The sequence below is a fragment of the Apodemus sylvaticus genome, chromosome 2 (assembly GCF_947179515.1).
Source record: "Apodemus sylvaticus chromosome 2, mApoSyl1.1, whole genome shotgun sequence".
Lineage (NCBI taxonomy): Eukaryota > Metazoa > Chordata > Mammalia > Rodentia > Muridae > Apodemus > Apodemus sylvaticus.
In genome coordinates this window covers 161174449-161192990 of record NC_067473.1, presented here as the reverse complement: position 1 = coordinate 161192990, position 18542 = coordinate 161174449, and the positions used below count along the sequence as shown (strand labels likewise).

At 46.7% G+C, this 18542-nt stretch overlaps 1 long non-coding RNA gene across 3 annotated transcripts in view; it reads right to left on the bottom strand.

The window, feature by feature from the left end:
- Window positions 1-11903: 11903 nt before the first annotated feature.
- Window positions 11904-18542, bottom strand: part of LOC127677662 (uncharacterized) — a 38598-nt gene continuing 31959 nt past the window's right edge. For 2 of the 3 annotated variants that reach the window (XR_007976524.1, XR_007976526.1), the window contains exons 2-3: window positions 14317-14477; window positions 11904-12040 (exon numbers count right to left, since the gene is read on the bottom strand). This is a non-coding gene — a long non-coding RNA (uncharacterized LOC127677662). Of the gene's footprint in view, window positions 12041-14033; window positions 14138-14316; window positions 14478-18542 lie in introns of all 3 variants that reach the window. The other variant, XR_007976525.1, reaches the window with a different exon arrangement.

Here is an 18542-nt window from a genome sequence, read left to right as displayed (position 1 = left end):
GTCCACCTTCTGGAAGTGGGCAGACGACACGTGTTCGGATCACGACCCGATGCTGGCCTCCCCTCAGCAGTGCTTCTCCCTCAGTGAGCCGAGCCGGGACCAACTCACTTCCCTCTTCCCATGCTGTCTATTTCTAAATTATACTTGAATTTCTTTTTTGGTAGAGCTTAACATCCTTGACTGGAATGTTTCAATTATTTTGAGGTCTGGACATGTTGCTCAGCATGCACACAGCCCTGCTTTCTATCTCCAATGTGCAGAAAGAAAGAAAGAAAGAAAGAAAGAAAGAAAGAAAGAAAGAAAGAAAGAAAGAAAGAAAGAAAGAAAGAAAGAAAGAAAGAAAGAAAGAAAGAAAGAAAGAAAGGAAGGAAGGAAGGAAGGAAGGAAGGAAGGAAGGAAGGAAGGAAGGAAGGAAGGAAGGAAGGAAGGGAAGGAAGGAAGGAAGGAAGAAAGAAAGAAAGAAAGAAAGAAAGAAAGAAAGAAAGAAAGAAAGAAAGAAAGAAAGAAAGAAAGAAAGAAAGAAAGAAAGAAAGAAAGAAAGAAAGAAAGAAAGAAAGAAAGAAAGAAAGGGAGGGAGGGAAGGAGGGAGGGGAGGGAAGAAAAGAAAAAGAACAAAAGAAGCCAGGCGGTGGTGGTGCACACCTTTAATCCCAGCTCTTGGGAGGCAGAGGCAGGAGGATTTCTGAGTTCGAGGCCAGCCTGATCTACAGAGTGAGTTCCAGGGCAGCCAGGGCTACACAGAGGAAACCCTGTCTCGAAAAACCAGAGAGAGACAGACAGACAGACAGACAGAGCGACAGACAAAAGGAGAGAAAGGAAGGAAGGAAGGAAGGAAGGAAGGAAGGAAGGAAGGAAGGAAGGAAGGAAGGAAGGAAGCAAGCAAAGACTACATTCTCTCAGTGTAGGGAGCTGAGCTGAGAACACCTGGGGCCCGTCCTTCAGGACTTCTGGTCTGTGGGAGCAACCTGAACTGACCAGGGCAGCGGAACAGCCTGAGGCTGCCTAGCCACATGGCTGAGGGACTGGCTGTGACACTCAGAGCACTTAGCACACAGAACCATGTTCTCATCACGTGCACCGTTTTCCTACAGAAACTCAGCGTGAGAGGCCAGGCCGTAAGTTTAACAGTGGACAGACAGTTTAAGCCTAGGATTTAAACGGGTATTTCATACGCTACACAGCTGATCTGTTAATAAACAAGGAAGCCATGCGGGACCCTCCCCTGAGAGTGTTTCCATGGAGACTGCTGCTTTCCCTGGGATCTCATCCCTCTCTGGATGAGCACTGCCCAAAGCATTCCAAACACTGTCCTGCCTGAGCTGCCTGACCTCACACCATGATTTGGCAAGGACTCACAAAGTGTCTTATAACAACTTCTGCGGTTTTTATAAACATGCTACGTGCTGACGCCTTATCTCCCAATCGTACCACCAATTCCTTGAGAATACAAATGGAATTTTGCAAACATTCCTGCCTACCTTCCCAGACTACACTCTGCACCCAGATCCAGGGGCAGGAGTCTCAGGAGAAAAGATATCATCGAAGTTGGCACAGTTAGGTTCCGGGCTAGAAGGCAGGAGGTCTGCACACAGCCTCTGGTCAGTCTCCCTACCTTACACTCTGGCTCCCCACTGCGAGTGGTGCAGGAGTGGGGAGCACCCTCTGCGCTGAGCACTCCTGGGAGGGGAGAGGAGCCTTGTAACCCACGACCTACCCATGCAGCTTCAGACCTTAGAAGCTGCAACACTATGATTTCTAATTTGTCTTTTCTTTCTTTCTTTTTCTGAAAAGCTATCAAAGCAGCAGCTTCTACTGTGCCATTTCCATGTGCTTCGCTTCACTCTTGTTTGCCCTTCTCCTCTTTCTTAAATAAAATCAAAGGTGCTTCCCAGGAGCGGCGCAAAGAGTGCTAGAGAAACAAAGGAGCCGGGTTCAGGTTTGAGCTCAGTGATGGAGCATGAGCCTTGCATGAAGGAGGATGTGTCTACCATCCCCAGAACCACACAAAGAGAAAGAGAAGAGGGTAGGGGTCTTCCTTTCTTTACCCAGGATGCTGGGTAACGATGCTCTGGGAGAAGGAGAGCATTTGAACACTTGGGAAGAATGGGTAAAAAAAAAATATATAATGATTGCAGCTAATTTTTATGTGACCATTGTAAAACAGACAAACAAAAAGAATTATAGACAAACATCAGAAAATGAAGGAGTCATGATGGCGAGTTTGAAGCAAACAGCACTGATGGTTTAGAATTCCAACAGCCTCCAGCTGCAGTTCAGTAACTGACAGTTCAGGATGTACTGAAGTTTAACGCCAGAGTAGACGAGATTTAGTTCTTGGAACACAGCGCCAGAGTGAGCCACATCGCGGCCGATGCTGAACCCCTAACTTCATGGTAGCTAAGCAAAGAGGAGGGGTAACAGAGAGGAAGGGGGAGACACAGGAAGGTGGAGTTTGACTCAGAAACAGATAGGAAACAGAAAGGCAGTCTGGAATAGGCATGGTGGCTCACACCTGCCATCCCAACTACTCAGAAGGATTGCAAGTTCGAGACCAGTCTGGGCTACACAGTAGTCCTAGGCCAGTCTGGGCAAAAAAATGAGTCACTGCCTCAAAACCACACAGCCGAGAGGCAGCCTGATAGGGGGTGTGGAGGCTGCTATAGAGAAACTCTCAGTATTTCTCGACTAAAACTGAGGCACTGTGGTGGGTGGCCATCTTGAGAAGGTGATGCCCGGATTTGCTTCTTTGGGAGACTAAGTTCCTACATTTTTCTTTTCTTTTCTCTTCTTTTCTTTTCCTTTCTTTTCTTTCTTTCTTCCTCTCTTCCTTTTTAATTTATTTTATTTATGAGTACACTTTAGCTGTCCTCAGACATATCAGAAGAGGACACCATCGGATCCCATTACAGATAGCTGTGAGCCACCATGTGGTTGCTGGGACTTGAACTCAGGACCTCCGGAAGAGCAGCCAGTGCTCATACTGCTGAGCCATCTCTCCAGCCCTCTACATTTCTCTTTACCCTGGAACTCATTAAGTAATGTCACATTGTCTCTGCCAGTGTCTAATTTATAGCACCGTGTGACCAGGGGAAGAATATCTCAGAGGCAAACTCATTAGGCACAGAACCAAGTGCAGCTCTCAACAATGGCTGTAGCAGTTAGCTGAAGGGGATTGAGAGATGTAGGAGGCGTGTGCGGAGAATGGACTTCAAGAACCCATAGCCGTGAGTGGTATAAAGTATGGGCTTCCACGTGGGTCCTGTTTGTTGGCCCTCCGTGAGGATCAGCAGAGAAAGTCAACCCAGAGTCCATCAAGCTAACAGATCCAGAGGAAATTGCAATCCACACAACCTTGGTTCCTTGTAAGCAGGGAAACAGTGCTGTTCTAATTCCAGTCCCAAACCACTCTTCCTAACCAACTGGAAAACCCAAGGAGATCAGCAGACGTACAGGCTCAGCAGCCATCGTCGCCTATGACCCACATCATCTCTAACAGGGCTCTTAACAACACAGGAAAACACCCAAGGGTCAACCAATGAGACAACAAGAAAGTCAAGTCCTCTGCACGGCAAAGGAAATGCTCAGCACTTCGAGCAGTTCCAAGGCAGAGATATGTTTGCCAGTCACACCTCTGACAGGGCGTTGATTCCTAGAACATAAAAGGAATTTCAAAATTAACACCAAGAACGTGAAACTGGCTGTCAAGAAATGGGCTAATAAAACAAAGATACAGTTTTCTAAAGAAGAAACACAAAGATAAAAAAAAAAATTTGTTGTTAGTGTTGATAGTCAAAGAGATTCTATTAAAGCCACTTTGAAGGTCTATCTTAGCCTAATCAGAATGGCTGTCAGCAAGAAAGCAAAGGCTGGTGAGGCTGTGGGGAAATAGGAAGTGGGATTGTGCTCTAGTGTGGCCATTATAGAAATTGGTACAGAGGCTCCGGGGATAAACTGAAAATAGGACTACTGTATGACCCAGCCATCCCCCTCCTGGGCATGGGCCCCCAGTCATATGCTGTACACAGATCCTCTCTCAGCTGTGTTCGTTTCAGCATTATCTGCAATAGTCAGGCCAAAGAACCAGTCTAGGAGTCCGTCAACAGAGAAATGGACGGTGGGACAAAATGCGTAGACTTCAGTTGTTCAGAACAATGACAATGGAGCTGGGGAAGAGCACAGGCTGTCCTCGCAGAGGACCCGAGTTCGGTTCCCAGCAGCCGTGGAGCAGCTCACAACTACTTATAACTCCAGCTCCTGAGGCTCTGGTGCCTTCTGCTGGCATCCAGAGGTACCAGGCATGTGTGCTGTATACATACATATACATATATACATACATACATACATACATACATACATACATACATACATACACAGGCAAGCAGTCATAAATCTTTTTTTTTCAAAAAAAGAAAAATGAATTCCCAACTCCTCCCCGCCCCCAAAAAAAACAATAAAAGAAAGATAAAATTTGTAGGGAAATTCATGGATTTGGAGAATCCATATTAAGTGAAGTGACCCAGTCTCATGAATACAAACATCACATGCCTCACTCAACCATAGAGTCCAGCTTTCGTCTTCACCATTTGCATGTGAGGGATCTGAGCATGTGTGTGTGTGTGTGTGTGTGTGTGTGTGTGTGTGTGTGTGTGGACTATGAAACCCTGAGGGAGGAACAAGAGGTGGGCAGGAGTGGGGAAGACAAAAGGTCCCTGTGGGTCGGGAAAGCAGAACTGTAGGTGTGGCCTTGAGTGTCCGAGACCACAGGGGAGGGAGGGGGTGGGGAAGAATTCACAGAGAGAAACAGCCTTAAGGCTTTGTAAGCTGATTAAAAAAAAAAATGGTAACAGACAAAGACAGAATGAAGTCAGACATAGTATGTGCCTGTGATGCCGGGACTCGGGAGGCGGAGGCACCGAGAGATTTAAGTTCTAAGCCAGCCTGGATTACATACGGGAGGCCTTAGCTGAAGACAAACAAACAAAAGACCTCCGTATATTTTGACATTGTAAAATGACTGAATAGCTTGTAGGTTGAAAACTATGCGAGAGAGAATTTTTCTGATGCTGAAAACCAGATACTGTGAGGATGGAGATACTGCGGATTAAACAATGTGCAGGGTATGTGGGGAGTGCCTTGGAGGGCATCCACTGCGGAGCTCAGTCATTACTAAATCTTTAAGATACCTTGCTAAGCCTCTATCTATCTATTTATCTTTCTTTCTATCTATCTTTCTATCTGTTCTCCCTCCATCAATCTCTCCCTCTCCTCCCCCTCTCCCACTTCCTCCCCCTCCCTGTCCTACTCCCTTCCCTCTTCCTTTCCCCTCCCCCTCCCCCCCTCTGCAGCCATCAGTTGCCAATAGCTCCTCAGCTAGGAGAGGGCTTCACACCCACCTCCCCTCTCCCTGGTGGGGTTTTGCCCGGCCTGAGCACTCCCGGGGACTTGTGCATGCTGTCACAACCTCTGTGGATTCATAAGTGCAACTGCCTGCTGTGCTATCAATAAAAACACTGTTTCCTTGTGGTCACCCACTACCTCCGGCTTTCCATGATAATCCCTGACCCTTGGGGGAAAGGGCCCGATATAGATATCTCCTTGATGGCTGAGTCCTCCATGGTCCCTTAGCCTCTGCATGTTAACCAATCGTAGACCTCTGTGTTAATCACCAACGACTGCAAGAAGTTTCTCTGATGAGGGTTGAGATACGCATTAACCTCTGGATAGAGCAATAAGTATTAGGAGTTGTTTCAATATTATGTCCACTCAGCAGAATAAAAGTAGCAGGTCCTCCCCTGGGTCTATGACCTGTCTAGACACAGGTTCTTTGCCCCAATAACCCAATTATGTTAGATCCAATCAGAAAGTATTTAGTTATGCCCATAATGTCAATGCCACTATTGCACTAGTGAGCATGACTTGCCAGGACAGTCATTACTGTAGCTCTCAGGGTTCACAGCTGAATGAGACGCAACTACTTTTCTCCTCTAGTAGTGAGTTCAGTTCTTTAAGCTGAACGTGTGTTTAAAATAGTACTGTAGGCTGGGAGTAGTAGAGTTTAGTATAAATGAGCCCTGTATTCCATTACTAGCACCATAGACAGACAGACAGACAAGTTTGATGGTTTTGTTTTGTTTTGTTTTGTTTTGTTTTAGGGGGTAAATTTTTTTTTTTTTTTGGTTGGTTGGTTGGTTGGTTGGTTGGTTGTTTTTTGTTTGATTTTGGTTTTGGTTTTGGTTTGGGTTTTTTTTTTGAGATTTATTTATTTTATATATGTGAGCACATTATTGCTGTCTTCAGACATACCAGAGGAGGACTTCATATCCCATTACAGATGGTTGTGAGCCACCATGTGTCTGCTGGGAATTGAACTCAGGACCTCTGAAAGAGCAGTCAGTGTTCTTAACTGCTGAGCCATCTCTCCAGCTCTGGTTTTGGTTTTTTGAGACAAGGTTTCTCTGTGTAGCCTTGGCAGTCCCAGAACTAGTTCTGTACACCAGGCTGGCACAAACGTTATGTGAGTGACCAACCACTTTCTGCTTAGACTCAAAGCCCGGTCCACAAATTGAAACTCACGCTTCTCCCTCTTATCCAGGCCCAAGCACCTGACCAGCTAAGTCCTAGATCCCAGTGAGGAGACTAAAACTATGAGTCTCCTAAATGACACAGAATAAACATAGCCCTGAGAGGCTGGCTGCCCATGCTGGAGTAATTGGACCCATGCCTGTGCACATACAGGCAGCACTGAGCAGATTCAGTGGGTTTAAGGACTGACTTGGGCTCTCTCCCTCTCTCCTTCCTTCCTTCCTTCTTTCCTTCCTTCCTTTTTCCTTCCTTCCTTTCCTATTTTTGAGCACAGGTTACCTTAAAACTTAAGATCCTTTTTTGCTTCAGAACCTTGTATGTTGGTATAACATGCTGGCTTTGGTGATGGTGGTGGTGGTGGTGGTGGTGGTGGTGGTGTGTGTGTGTGTGTGTGCTTTTGCATGCATGCCACAACTTACATGTAAAAGCTAGAGGACCTCTTTGTGGATTGATTCTCTCTTTTTTTTCCCCCTTTAAGGCACTACAGTGTGGCCGACCCTGTGCTGCCCCATTGTGTCACGTGCCTCTGTGTGTCACATACATCAGATCTCAGCAGCTCATTATTAACAGCGAGGGAGTCGCCTCTGTGTACCTGCCAGGAGAGGCAGTCAGCTCCGCGACAGAGAACAACCGCCAGGGTGGAACTGGAGCATCCTAACAGGGGTGTGGGAGTGACTTCACAGCTCCTGTTCTACCAGGGCCATGTCCCGAGAGACTTGAATTATTAATAAAAATTCTAGGAAGCCCAGTGGGTTTTTCAGGAAACTTCATCCAATTAAGGGGAAATAAATTCCAAGTGTGCTTTTAAGCACCATTAGGACTCTTTTTCGCTGTGAGAAACCTTCATATCGATGCACAATATTCAGACAGAAAAGTCCTCAGGACATCAGCTGGTAGCTCAATACTCATCCATAAGGTTACTGTCCCCAGCATCCAGGTTGAGAGACAAACACTACAGCAACACAGATGCTCCTTCTGGTCTCAGCCCAAGGTCGGCTCTCCTGACTTCCACCAGCTGAGGTTAAGTCCTGCCAGTGTGGTGCTCTGGTATGTGGACAACACTTCCTTGAGTCTCCCTTCAGAGTTACACCTAGTGAGGTTCCCTCACACACTCATTTGTGATCACAGACCATTTTCACGGCTGTATAGTAAGCCAGTGTCTGGTTGGTATAAAGGCCACGCCTCTTCCTGAGGAATATGTTCTGAGACCCCACAGGATGCTCTCTGCACCAGGGCAGACACCTGGCTTTAGAAACCCTGTGTCGTCAACCTCTATTGTGCAAGCTTATATTCCCAGCAATAGGGAGGCTGAGGCTGGACTGTGTTTCAGAGGCCAGCCTGTGCTGTATGGTGAATACCAGCTCAGCCAGGGTGACACAGCAAAACTTTGTTTCAAAGAACTTTGTGATAAATAAATAGATCCATAAGTAATAAAATACTACTATCCTCTAGACACATATGTCTATGATAAAATTTAAGTCCGGCATACATAACACATAGAAAGAAACTAACAATAATAAATAGAAATGAAATAGAGAAATTACAACAATATAATGAACTTGTTTAAAGCTTAGGAACTGATATTTCTAGAACTTTCTATTAAAGTCACAACTACAGTAGACTGCAGGAAACAAACTAGATAAAGAGAAATGACTATATGGCTATTTATTTGTCTATTCTACCTTTGGACACACAGATGGAGCACCCCTGGGTTTAGTGCTCCTGCCAAGGACCTATGTTGAGTTCCCAGCATCCACATTGAGCAGCTCATGACTGCAGATACACACACACACACACACACACACACACACACACACACACACAAGACTAACAATCCTTGGAGCTGGAGAGATGGCTCAGCAGTTAAGAACACTTGCTGCTTTTCCACAGGACCTGAGTTTGATTCCCAGCACCCCCACCAGGCATCTCACAGGTACCTGTAATTCCAGCCTCAGGAACTCAAGCCTCTGGCTTCTGCAGGTGCCTGCACACATGTGCACATGCCCACATGCATACACCACTCATACACACAACTAAAAAGATAAAAAGATCTTTATAATGGCCTATTGGTGGTGAATTTTCCCTCCAGGGAAGCTAAAATCAGCTTAGGCCAAGAGTGAGCTTATTCAGGCTGGAGAGGTGGCTCAGCGGTTAAGAGCACTGACTGTTCCTCCAGAGGACCTGAGTTCAATTCCCTCACAGATGAGCTCACAGTCATCTGTAATAGAATCAGATGCCCTCTTCTAGAGTGTCTGAAGAGAGACAGTATACTCACATACATTAAATTTAAAAAAAAAAAAAAGAATGAGCTTATTCTTCCCCCTTACAGTTCACAAATAGGTGACTGGGGCTGTAATGTGCAAGACAAATAGATAAGCCTCTTTTATAAGCAAACATGTGTGTGTGTGTGTGTGTGTGTGTGTGTGTGTGTGTGTGTGTAGTGCATGTGGAGTGCCCTTTGTATTCCTTTGAGGCATGGTCTTTTGCTGAGTCTGGAACTAGGCTGGCAGCCAGCCTCAAGGATCCTCCCGGCTCTGCCCCACATAGTTCTGGGGGGTGGCAGACATGGCCACGCCCCACTTTGTAGGTGGACTCTGAGATCTGAGATCTGATCCTCATGCATGTACAGCAAGTGCTGCTACCCACTGAACCATCCTTCCAGGCTCCCTAAATAAGTAATTTAAAGTCATCATCATATAACTGCAAGTACAATGTGTCACATTTTTTTGGAACCCACAAGGAAATGACAGACATCTACCACCTAGAGATAGAGTACAAATGCATAGATTGGGAGTTTTCAGCAGTTTCTCTCTTCCTTCAAAATTTTATTAATTTTTATTTTGTGTGTGTATATGTGTGCGTGCATGTGTATGCCTGTGTGTGTATACATATACATATGTGCTCATTTGTGTACATGTATGTGTACATGTGTGCTCATGTGTGTGCATGCCTATGTGCATGTATGTATATGTGTGTGCTCATGTGTGTGCATGCCCTGTGCATATATGTGTACATGTGTGCTCATGTGTGTGCATGTCTGTGTACATGTATGTATATGTGTGTGTGTGCATGCACACACATGCATGAATGAAGCAGAGTACAACTCTGTGAAGTTGGTTCCAGGGATTGAACTCATGATGTTAGTGCAGCAGATACTGCCTGATAAACCATCACATTGTCTCTTTCCTTCCTAATTATTTTTATTTATTTAAGGACCAGTTCTACCACATACTTATGCACAGGCATTAGGGTAGGAGGATGCGGCTCTGGCTTCTCGGGAGGCTGCCTGCTGCTTATTTCTGACACCGCTGATTCCGCCCTGCCCGTGGCTCTCTTTCACGTCCTGTTCTATCAGAAGTATTTCCCAGCCTTTTAAGAGCTGATCTGTAGCACTGTTTTTCATGGCTGTGTGAAAATCCACCCTGACTAGATGCCAAGTGACCTTTAACATCCCAACCAGGACAACTGGGATGCTTATATTTTCTTTTGACAGCCAGAAACAATACTGGCTGCCTATCTTGAAGGTAGATCTCAGCCCTAATTGTAAAGGATTTCCTCAAGATAGGCTCCTAGAAGTGGAACTGACTGGCACGTTACATGTGGGTTCCAAAAAAATGTGACACATTGTACTTGCAGTTATATGATGATGACTTTAAATTACTTATTTAGGGAGCCTGGAAGGATGGTTCAGTGGGTAGCAGCACTTGCTGTACATGCATGAGGATCAGATCTCAGATCTCAGAGTCCACCTACAAAGTGGGGCGTGGCCATGTCTGCCACCCCCCAGAACTATGTGGGGCAGAGCCGGGAGGATCCTTGAGGCTGGCTGCCAGCCTAGTTCCAGACTCAGCAAAAGACCATGCCTCAAAGGAATACAAAGGGCACTCCACATGCACTACACACACACACACACACACACACACACACACACACACGTTTGCTTATAAAAGAGGCTTATCTATTTGTCTTGCACATTACAGCCCCAGTCACCTATTTGTGATTGCTTTCTAAAAAGTAGCCTTTAAACCTGTTTATCCTCTGGGCCATAGTGGCGCACGCCTTTATTCCCAGCACTCCGGAGGCAGAGGCAGAGGCAGAGGCAGGCAGATCTCTAGGTTCAAGGCCAGCCTGGTCTATGATGCTAGTAATGGATCTCAGGACCTCATCTACACTAAACACTCCACCACTGTGCACATCAGACCAAGCTAGGCATTCTTGTAGATCACAGCTGAGTAAGACTGTTGATGATTTTCCTCTCTCAGTAGTATCCACAGACCCTTCCAGCACTGGGAAAGCTAGCCAGTAGGGATGAAGCCTCCAGGTCAGTACCATGTGAAGTTATTCAAGTATGTGGTGTCTTCAGCAACCTCTCTCTCTCTCTCTCTCTCTCTCTCTCTCTCTCTCTCTCTCTCTCTCTCTCTCTCTCTCTCCCTCTCTCTCTTCCCTCCCTCCTCCCCCCCACTTCATCTTGTGGGTAAATGTACACTCTCAGCTACTGCTTCAGTGTCATGCCTGCTTTCCTACCTGCCGCCACGTTTCCTGCCACGATGCTCTGACCTGAAACCGTAATCAAACCTACAGTTAGACACTTCCTTCTCTAAGTTGTCTTGGTCACCGTGTCTCTTCACAGCAATGGAACAATAACTAAGATAGCAGGGAGTGGACCACATCTCTGGATGAGTCTCGGAAGGCACCGGAAAAGAAAACTAAGCAGAGTAGATAAGCTCAACCGTGGGATATCACACCTTCCCACAGGTTGGAGATCCTGGCAGAATAGAAGCTGAGAGAGAATCTGTGTCTCCTGCTAGTGTGAAGGTATTTCCTCTGCTTCCAGCCACCATGATGTAAAACATCACCTCAGGACCAAAGCAGGTAAATGTGAATGAAACAGTGAACCAAAATAAATCCTCCCTCCCCTAAGTTGTCTCTGCCAGGTAGTGTGTTGCGGCCAGAAAGCTGGACCAGATTCAAGCAAGAGATGATAGTAACTCGGGCCAGGGGAGAAGGGGTGAGTTTGACAATTATGGTTATAGTTTGATGTGAAATAAATCTGACAAGCTAAGATACGATGAAGATTTTTCTCTTCTTTTTGCTCTTGTCATTCTGTGCATGGGACCCACAGCCTTGTGTGTGTCTATTGCCTGTGAAGGCCTTAAACTACCTAGGTTTGAAACATCCCCCTGCCTCAGCCTCTCCAGCAGCTAGGAGCAGGGAGAGCAAAAGCAAGCAAGGGAAAAAAGACACTATGGAAGAATGGCTGAGTAAAAAACAAAAGCTTTTTTTATATTACTTTATTTTGTCAGCAGGATAGGGCTGCTGAGTACCTCACACATACGGAGGTCAGAGGAAAACATGTGGAAATCACTTCTCTCCTGAGGAGGTGCAGATCCCAGGGATCGAACCCAGCACTCCAGTCTTGGTGGGAAGAGCCTTTGTCTGCTGAACTATCTCATTGGCCCTAAAAGAAAGAATTGGTTAAGTCATCATGTTCCTAAGGTCACAGCTCCTCCCTAGAGGTCCTGAGGACTGACCCCTGCTGTTCATGGTCTTGTGACTTTCCTCACATTCTCAAGGACTTCTTCATCGCCCAGTCATCCCTTCCATCCTTGAACCAAATCCCCGGGCTAGGAGCTGGCCAGCTGAGGAGGAGGAGGTCATCACTCGCAGCTCACTACCTAAGGCTTCATTTATGATCAGCAGCATCCAGTTCCCATTTACAAAACAAATGCCTTCCTTCAGCTGCCCTCCACAAGGAAAAGACATTATTGAATAGCTCCCAGGTCTGGAAGTTAGAAGTCTGAAGTGAGATGGGTGTGTCCTGTCTCTGCCTCCGGGGCTATCCCCCTCAGCTGTGTGTCATCGGGGCGTGTGAGAGCACATGCCAGAGAGGTGTCACATGAAGAGACAAGAAACCGGGCCAGCTGCGATGGCCATGTATGTCATCCCAGCATTTAGGAGAGACAGGATTTGAGGCCAGCCTGAACTAAAATTAGTAAGTTCCAGGTTAGCCAATGTAAGACTCTGTCTCAAAAGTGAAGGAGAGCAAAGGGGATTGGGATAAACAGAGGAACCTGTGTTTCTCCCCCTAGGCTCCCATAAGAGCTCCTCTAATCCCACCTGAGTGCTCTCCTGCTGTGGACTCATCTCCCTCTGTAGAAAGTTCCACCACTTCTTGTGGTCACTACACAGACATGCCAGCTTCCAACACATGAACCATCAGGGGACAAATGACATTGAAACCTTAGCAGTTAAGCTGTAGATGTCAGTGCCAGAAGGGGCACACCCAATAGCCCTGGGGCCATGAGATAGACCACACGCCTCCCTTGTGTGGTTCTCTCTGCATAAGTGGCCCAGACACCACCACAGACAAAGCAGACACACAGTACTGTTTATCCTATATGGACACAGATCACACTGTGCTTTGGTTCCCTAAAGGAGAAATAGAGTCGTAGATTGGATGGACCGGGGTCAGGAAGGAGCCTCTACCCTTAAGGACATGTGCCTGTCATTTCTGATCACTTCCTATTGGCCATAGTTGGCCATGTGGCTGCCCTGGCTATTAAGGAGCCTGGGAAATAATGACTTCATTCCAGAAAGCCCTGTCCAATACTCAGTGACAGGAGACTTGTCATGGGGAGCAGGGAGCAGGAGGAGACTGCTCTAAGTAGCTTCTCCTACCTTAAAGGTCATGTTCCCCTGCCCTGTAGCCTCTCAAGACAGGGCCCAGCTTAAGCTCTTTATTTATGTACAGTGACTATAGCACGGTTTATTGTTCTTGACCTTCACAGCATCCCATGTGCCCAGAATTTGGGTAGATTTCATCTACATGGGAGCCAGGACTCAGAAAAATACAAAATGTGCTGAGGGTTCCAGGCTGCATCAACACCTTGGATTTGAACTCAGATCACTAGCAGGGCACTTAATGGATAATCGTCATGCTGTGAACGAGGGTGACTGAGCACCATCCCACTGTCACTAGAACTTTCCAGGAAAGACAGTGGCTCCAGATAGGTATGACTTGAGCTGGCCATGTGGGTCAGTGGTAGAACACAGGCTTAGTGTGCATGAGGTCCATTTCTAGCGCCTCCAAAACATAAAAATAAAACCGGGTGTGACCTGATAGCATACAGATAATTCCATCATTCTCAGTGAAGGAGAAAAACCCACTCCACCCCCTGCATGTCTGTATGTGGTCCAGAGAAACCGGAAGCAGGATTGAGAGGCCAGAACAGACCCTGAGACCTAGTGTGGTGCGGGTGGCATTCCCCAACACAGTCTCCTTTTTCCCAGCAGCATCTGTGAAGATTGGCAGGTGTCTAAACTACAGATGCTTTCAGCATCGTCCCTCATGACCCTAGGGCCCTCGGTGAGTCCCAAAGCGTCTTATCATCTGAGCTTCAGTTCTACCAAGATCAAGCCGGTCCTCCCCCATGCAGCTTCTGAGCAAATACCTCTGAGCATGTCGATACATCCAAGAGGAGAGATCCCAGGCTGCTTCTGAACCTCTGGACCTCGGTGGCCTCATCATTGGTCGCTAAGTCCTGACCCACTATGGCTGTATTGATGAAATGAGTTAATACATTTGATTCTTGCTGTTCACAGTGATTATCTTCTCGATTTGCTGTGAACACTGAATTAGTTAATATAGAGCCATTGTTCCTTGGGGAAAACTGAGGTTGGTGCCCCACAAGCCTCTACTCACGTCTTCATCAACCAATCAATACGTAAGCTTACCCTATGTGCTTGTGTTTCAGGACACTATCCTTGGTAGACGTTATTGATCCATGGATCTTGAACCCGTAGCAAATGTCTCCCATGGCTCACGTCTGAACAATGTTGATCTGCTGCCACACCACAACTGTCCTGGTCTTGTCTTCACTGTACTTAGGTCCACTCTAAACACCAAAATAGCAAATTTAAAAAAAAAAAGTACAAAACACACACACAAAAAAATAAGTCCTCACACAAAACACATTTTATCAAGAAGATCCTTGTTTAAAATAAGTAGAGCTAAGGAGTGGAGATGTTGCCTTGTTTAGACTCAGCAGGATGTGTGCTCCCAAGCTTGAGTTCTCTCTACCCCAAGCGTGATCAGTGATGGCCACTGGGAGTCGATCTGAGCTTTTGTTAAGTGGATAAATCAGCAAATATAAGGTCTATGAGTAAGGAGGACAGGGCATGCGCAGAAAATGTGCAGAAAACCCCTAGAGCAACACTGGACACATAGGAGGCCTCGGGCAAATGATACCGGCTTGCTGAGATGGACACTGCTCTTCCCACTCCACAGGAGAGGAAACTGGGGGTGGAGAGATGGCTCAGTGGTTAAGAGCACTTGCTGCTCTTGCAGAACACCAGGTTTGAATCCCAGTGCCCACATGGCAGCTCGTGCCATCTGTAACTCCAGCACCAAGGGATCCAACACCTCTCTTACTTACCTCTACAATAAGGAAGCACACACACACACACACACACTAATGAAATAAATAAATCTGAAGAAGAAACTTAAAGAAGAAACTGTATTCCAAAGGTTAAAGACCTTGGGCCCTAGTCACCTGCTTGATTAGGACTGGACGTGAAGTTTCATCCTGGGTTCCTTTTTTTTTTTTTAATGATATTGTTGAGGATGGAGACTTTTGCTATGTCCCCGCTGCCTCTGCATATACACAGGCATTGGCCATAAGTGTATGCCCACAGAGAGCCCTTATAAGCCAACAGCATCCCCTGTATTTACACATGAGATTCCATTCCCAATGTTTCTCAGCTCTGAGGTGCCTTAGGAACAAGATGTTTCATAGAATTCCTTCATGATCCTCCCACTGTCTCCAGAGCTTCTCCCACTCTGCCTCAGTACCGCTTCTCCCTGACAGGGCCATCCAGGCAGCCAGACATTATGAATTCCTGACGTGACCTCTCAGCTCCTTCCAGTGCTCATTGAAGGGTTCCCTGTGGTCCTGGACTATTCCACCTAGGAGTCCAGGAGAAAGGAAGAAAACCAGGAAACAAGAATTGAAGAATCCGGAGTCTCAGGAGGCTGGTCAACAGAGAGGTACTGTGAGGAACAGAACTACGAAGAGGGTGTGTGTGGTGCCCACATCCCACAAAACTGTCAGTGAAGTCTTCATGCACCTGGGCCACACAGCTAACCCTGCCATCTGCCAAGTCTTGGTTCTGGAGTAAAGTCAAACTCCACTTTGGAGTTTAGAGACTGGCAAGGGATGCCATGCAATTTACATCTGGTTCATCTATTAACAAGGATCAATCATCCATAGCCTGTAGGCCACATCCAGTAAGTAGCCATGATTTCTGGCTCCTCCCATCAGAAACCTGGGAAGTACCCCCAAAAGCCACCAGCTTCTTCTGGTCAGATACAAATGTGTTTCTAATGCCAGGATACCCACCACCACTCTACTCTGCCTTGACACCCTGTTCCCTGCTACAAGAGAATTTCCAACACTTCTCTTGAAGTGACCTATTCAAGGGGCCTATTTTATTTTGTTTTGTTTTGTTCTTTCGAGACAGGGTTTCTCTGTGTAGCCTTGGCTGTCCTAAAACTTGCTTTGTAAACCAGGCTGGTCTCAAACTCACAGAGATCCACCAGCCTCTGCCTCCAGAGTTCTAGGATTTAAGGCATGTTTCACCATGCCCAGATGCCAAGAGACTTTATAACGAAGAGAGAGCTGAGAAGCATCACCACAGCCAGGCAATCAAGGTCAGAGTCGTGAGTGCTTCAAGCCTAGGAACCTTCAACAGGACAAGAGCAGAGTGGCCTCGTGTTTGTGACTTTTTCCAGTCATGTGCTGACAGAAGACCCTGAAGCTTGAATTTCTTGCCAGTATTCCTCAACACTGCCAAGGAATGCCTAGGAAACTGTCACAACCAAGGGCAGCCTAAGGAAAGGACATGGTGACAGAATGTGATGTAGTACCTAGAGTGGAAAGGGGACATTAAAAGGAAGAGGGGAGGCGGGGCAGGGAGGTTGAGGAGGAAAAGCAGCTGGAATTACAGTGTGTGTCAATTGATGAGATCGCCGCGGCCACTGTTGTGTTTGTAGTATATGGACGAAGACTATGGACAGGCAGATATGCAGAACATGGAGAGCCTTTGTACCATCTCTGTCTTAAGATTCTGTGAATCCAACTTCTCTCCTGAAATAAGTATTTAGTTTTGAAAATAACCAAATGCATATATCTCTTCCATCCTTTCCAACTTGAAAAGTACAAAGCCCCTGTCCTGGCTGGCTTTGTGTGTCAACTCAACACAGGCTGGAGTTATCACAGAGAAAGGCATTTCAGTTGAGGAAATGCCTCCATGAGATCCAGATGTGCAGCATTTTCTCAATTAGTGATCAAAGGGGGAAGGGCCCCCTGTGGGTGCTGCCATCTCTGGGCTGGTAGTCTTGCCTTCTATAAGAAAGCAAGCTGAGGGCTGGAGAGATGGCTCAGCGGTTAAGAGCACTGACTGCTGCTCTTCCAAAGGTCCTGAGTTCAAATCCCAGCAACCACATGGGAGCTCACAACCATCCGTAAAGAGACTTGACGTCCTCTCTAATTCTGGTGCTGTCTAAAGACAGCTACAGTGTACTTAGCTATAATAACAAATAAATCCTTAGGCCAGAGCAAGCAGAGGTCCTGAATTCAAACTCCCAGCAACCACATGATGGCTCACAACCATCTGTACAGCTACAGTGTACTCATATACATTAAATAAATAAATCCTTAAAAAAAGAAAGAAAGCTAAGCAAGCCAGTAAGTAACATCTGTCCATGGCCTCTGCATCAGCACCTGCTTCCTAACCTGCTTGAGTTCCAGTCCTGACTTCCTTTGGTGATGAACAGCAACGTAGAAGTATAAGCTAAATAAACCCTTTCCTTCCCAGCTTGCTTCTTGGTCATGATGTTTGTGCAGGAATGGAAACCTTGACTAAGACAGCCCTCCTGGCTTATGTAAGAGGATAGTGTGACCAGCCTCTAGCTTCCTATTAGGCAGGGTGAGGCCTGGCTCTGCTATGGCCTCCTGAAATGCCCAGGGTGAGTTATTGATATCCTCTGGGTATCTGTTTCCTATATATTAATGAGGAGCAGGGCACCTGCATCAAGGGACTATCATGAAAATATATGTAGCTCATGATCAGGCTGTGGCCAAGGCCTTCCACGCCCACATCAGACTTGAAGGGCCATCCCTTCCTGCAGCAGATGGACATGAGGAGGTGGAACGTGGGTGTCTGGGAGACTCCTGGCTGCACTGCTGCCCATGAGCTTCCTCCGAATGCGGGAGGAAGTACAGGGTGTTATTGTGTTACTTCAAAGGAATTCTGGTCTCTGTGTTCATGACCTGGGCATGCTGGAAGCACAATACCCGGAAAGTTACTCACGGGCCATCAAAACAGACAAAGTATCTATTGCCTTCCCTTGCTTCCCAAGAGAGTTGGCCACAAAATCTTGCTGAAGCACTCCACCTCTGCCGGGAACACCCAATGTGTTGCCTCCAAAGAAAGTTCTAGAAAACCTAGGCCTCCAGCGCCCCCAGCAGTTGGGCTACCACAAGGCTATCTCTCAAGATGGTTTGGCCAGAAGACCTTAGGACAGCCAGGCACTCAGCACTGATGGGACATCCTTAGTGATGAGTCTCACAAAGACGCTGATGGGGTGGGTGGGCTGGGGCCAGTGACAGGCCTGAACTAGATGTCATTAAAGTTGGGAGTGAGATTGGTCCCAGACTCTGCTTAACTAGATGACTTTAAGCTGGTGATTCAACTTCAACCTCTGTCACCAGAAGTAGCACCTGCCTGAAATACCTCACAGCCTGTGAGAACTTCCAAGTAAATCCTGTAGATAAAGATAAGTAGTGATCTCCTACAGCAGCCCCCTTACCCCATGCCTCCAGACAGGCTTCCTGAGACGGCTTTACAGCTCCAAATCTTTCTGTGTGAGGCAGCACATCTTGTCCAGATCTTCAAATCAC